The sequence below is a fragment of the Austrofundulus limnaeus genome, unplaced genomic scaffold (genome assembly GCF_001266775.1).
Source record: "Austrofundulus limnaeus strain Quisiro unplaced genomic scaffold, Austrofundulus_limnaeus-1.0 Scaffold316, whole genome shotgun sequence".
NCBI classification, from domain to species: Eukaryota; Metazoa; Chordata; class Actinopteri; order Cyprinodontiformes; family Rivulidae; genus Austrofundulus; species Austrofundulus limnaeus.
The window spans coordinates 524,921-529,517 of NW_013952718.1; positions in this window are offsets into that span (position 1 = coordinate 524,921).

The following is a 4,597-nucleotide window of genomic DNA, read 5'->3' on the forward strand; positions in this document are numbered from 1 at the left end:
ATAAATAAATAAATAAATAAATAAATAAATAAATAAACTACATACCGTATGGCAGGGCTATTCAACTAAATTGCTCTGGGGGCCACAGTTAATGCAGACAACAGCTCAGGGGCCAAACATTCAGCAACTAAAGTTATTATGTAAATAATCCAAGTATTACAAAGATCTGTTACCTTTGAAATAGTTTATTTTGCTGCATTTAATCATGAATACAACATAAATAACCCTATAAAAGCAATCATAATTAAACAATATCAAAACAAAAAGAACACATTCTGCCTCCTATTAGACACAAATAATATTTTGACATCTCTGACTTACCAAATTTTTAAACCAATTTTATTTTCAATTTTATATTTTTATATTCAACTGCTTGTATTTTTAGCTGTCTTGGGTGTGTGTAGAAATGGATTTTACCAGCTTGTAGCCAAGATTCTGATGTTTCTGTAGATCAAACACGTATATGTTTAACTAAAAGAATTTAGAGTAATTAAAGTAGAAAACCAGGGGTTTGGGCTTAAGAGATGAATGAACCAAATGGCGGGCCGAACTTCGGTCACTCGCGAGCTGGATGTGGCCTGCAAGCACAGGGTCCAGGGTGACGCAGTTGAATAGCCCTGCTACTGTATATGGTAAAATTTATTACGCCAATTTATTGATCTTCACACTGCTGACTGTTTTGCAGGACTTGGTCATTTACTGAGCTATTTTACCTTTATTGTCTCTCTGTGAGGAAACTTGTTGGACTTTTCCCATCCCACATGTTGGGGTGCAGCTGCTTTGTTCATGGGTGGGGCAAATTAAAGAGCTTCTCCACCCTCATTTTTTTTTTTGTTTTTTATTGCCTTTAGCCACATTGCAAGCACAAACAGGGCAATAGCTGCTAGCTGTGGCAATTTCAATGCAGCCTGGGACATTTCAGGCAGGAATAACCTATATTTTCTGCCTGAATAATTAAATTGTGTGACATGGTGGTGTAAAGACCGCAGTCGCATCAACTGTTGTGAACATTTTAAGGCCAAGTGGGTTTATGATTGGCCTTGACAAATTAGCCGTTAGTACATTATCCATTCATCACATTATGTATTTTTCTTCTTTGTTGTGGGGGGTTGCTTATGCCTACATCCAGCAGCCACTGTACAAGGGGCGGGGTACACCCTGGACAGGACACAGGTCCATCACAGGGCCTCAGAAAGACATACAACCCGTGTCAATGTCAAATTTATTTATATAGCACAATAAAAACAACAAAAGCTGACCAAAGTGCTTCACAGTTCAGTCAAGACTTGTATCAAAAGACAAACAAATAATAGATACAAATGCAATACAGAAACACACAATAATATATAAAAAGCTCCAACTGAACCTCCGTCTTCATCAAAAGCCAAAGAAAATAAATGTGTCTTCAGCAAAGATTTAAAAGCCTCAACAGTTTCTGCTGACCAAATTGTAAGAGGCAGACTATTCCACAGCTTTGGAACAGCTATTGCAAAAGCCTGATCACCTCTAGATTTGAGTTTGGATCTAGGAACATCGAACAGAAACTGGTTGGTAGAGTTGAGTGCTCTGACTGGAGTGTAGATGTTAAGGAGATCACATAAATATGACGGGGCCAGATCATTAAAAACTTTAAAAGCCAACAGTAAAATCTTAAAATCAATAGGTGAACAAGAAGCCAATGTAGAGAAGCCAGGACTGGGTTTGTGTTTTTTAGTACCTGCTAAAAGATGAGCTGCAGCGTTCTGGACAGTCTGTAGGCGATACAGAGATGATTTATCCAAACCAGCATTCAAAGAATTACAATAATCCAAGCAAGTAGTAATAAAAGCATGAATCACCTTTTCAAGGTCTTTAGTGGGGAGATTTCACCCTAGCAATCAGCCTTAATTGGAAAAAACTTGATTTTACAATGGAATTAATCTGTTTATGCAATTTAAAGACACCATCAAAGAGAAAACTCCTGATAGTAGAGTGGCTATATGAAAATAAAGGGCCAATGTCATGACAATTAACTTTACCAAAAGTGATTACTTCAGTTTTACTCTCATTTAGGTTCAGAAAGTTCAGTTTTAGCCAGGTTTTTGTATCATTTAGACAGCTAAGAGTGGTTCCAGTGGAGCGACCCTGTTCAACTTAATGGGCATTTGGACCAGAACCCATAGAACCCAAGAATTCATTGGTTTGGTAAAAAAATAAACTCTATTTCTAAACTGAGGTTATTCAAAAGGTTAATTGTTCTAGTTCTCCACAGATCCTCACTTAAAAAAAAACTAATCTGTCTATTGAAAGAAGGATTTTTCACATAATGTTTTTTTTTTTTTTTGTATTTTTGCATAAACTATCTTCAGGTAATTCAAGTGATTTTCCCCTTCTTTTTTCCCCATCTAACTGGCTGGAAGACAGATTTACATTCAGAAACCTGCACAAAAACCAATCGCCTTCAAAGGAGGCTTGACTTGGATCATTAAAAATAAAACGTCACTTGAAAAACCAGAATGTGCAAGCATAATGCCAGGAAACTAAACTTCCAACAGGTTTCACTATGTAGAAGGAATGATAGAAAGCATTTCTCATGAGGTACTTTCTTTCAACAGGACATGAGGGCGAATCAGAACACTGGCACGACACCTGTGATATAACTGGAAATGACCCTGAAAGGAACAAGCAAGTGAAGAAAAAGGAAGGATGGATGTTTCTGAATTGAATACATCCTCATCTAATTTATTGTTTGGGTCTAAATGTTAGACTTTGAACTTTACATCTATCTATCTCTGCCATTTTATCAGAAGAATAGCATTCAGAAGGAAAGGTGGAAGTGTAAAACAAGGCAAAAGAAGGCTAGAAATTCCCATCAGCTGGAACAAAACAATCATCTATAGACGAACAAAAGAGGCTGGTACAGTGATAACAGGCACAGACAGGGAAGAATGAGGCTAAAAATAGACTCATTACCAGCAGTGCCTTCCTCTTGTTTGACCTGCCTTCAGCTTCAGAACAAAACCCAACCTGCTGCTTCTGCAGGAAAAACACACCTTCAAACCCAAATTATCTCCTTCTTTTCCCATAAAACATCTAAACCAATCAAAATGTTGGATTTGGACAATACGTAACTTTAAAATGTCCATCTGAGCTGCAGTCACGTGTCTGTTCAAATCTAGTCTCATTCCTCTGCCCAAGTTTAATTTGATCTTCCTCAGCTTGATTCCTGTGGTTTTACACACCAACTTTTTTATTTTACCTGTGAGTCTCTAACACAGAAGTTTTGGCCCTCATACCACGCCATAATTTAGAACTAGACAAGATAGTTTGGTAAGTGCAACCTGAGTAAACAAAACCAGTAACGTTGGTCACCATAAGATAAAAATAAATGATTAAGCCGTGAGTAAAAAAAAATATAAAATTGTTGGGAAGGAGTAGATGTTTTTGAACTACAATGACAGTATTAGAGACACTTTTGTTTTTTAATTAACTGTACTATTTTGCCTTTACTCTGCTAATATTGACTTTTTAAAAATAATTTAGTAGTACAACTTTATTCTCATATTATTATGATTTTATTCTCAATTGTTACAACTTCATTATTGTATTATTATGACTTTATTCTCTTGTTATTATGATTTTTTTGCAGATTATCTAAAATTTATTCTTGTTGTATGACTCTGTTGTAGTAACAGTATGATTCATACTGGATTTTTTTACTTAATGGAAGTACAAATGTAATTATACTTGTACAATTACAATTTTATTCTCATTGCATTATTATCACATTATTCCAAAATTATTCTTGTTGTATGACGTTATTATTGCAACACTATGACTTTATTTTCATGATATTATAATTTTTTCAAATAATCGCATGACTTTATTCTCATACTGACTTTATTCTTGTCTTTTCTACATTATTCTTGTTTTATAACTTTATTCTCATATTATTATGACTTTATTCTTGTATTATTATGATTTTAATCTTGTAATATTTCAAAATTATTCTCATATGACTTTATCCTCAACATACTATGTCTTTATTCTAGTAATACTATTCTCATAATATATAACTTTATTCTCTTATTATTTCAACATTGTTTTCATCATATGACTTTATTCCAGTAATACTATGACTTTATTCTCATAATATTAAGACTTTAGTCTCATAATATTATGATTTTATTGTAGCTGTACTATGACTTTATTCTCATAATTAAAAAAAAAAACTCCTCAGCCTGGCCCTAATACTCCATTGTTGAACTCAATGAAGTTCCAGGAGATATATTTTTACTATCAGCTTGTATTGGAAGCCATGACAAACCACTGTGAAACAATAAACAATTAAAAAACCATGGAAGCTCTGTGTCCGGGTCTCTGCCCTGTTCCGTGGGAGTTCCGCAGGGTAGCATACTGGGCCCATTGCTTTTCCTATTACACATAAATGACCTTCCAAAAATATTGAAGTATTCAAATATTTTAATGTATGCTGATGATACTGTTCTTTTTTGTCTGATTTCAACACTGAATCTATTAATAGTTAGGCTCTACAAAACGGCCTACAAAATTCATAAAAAACTTCCTTGTTGGACTCATCACTGTTCTGTTCTTTCAT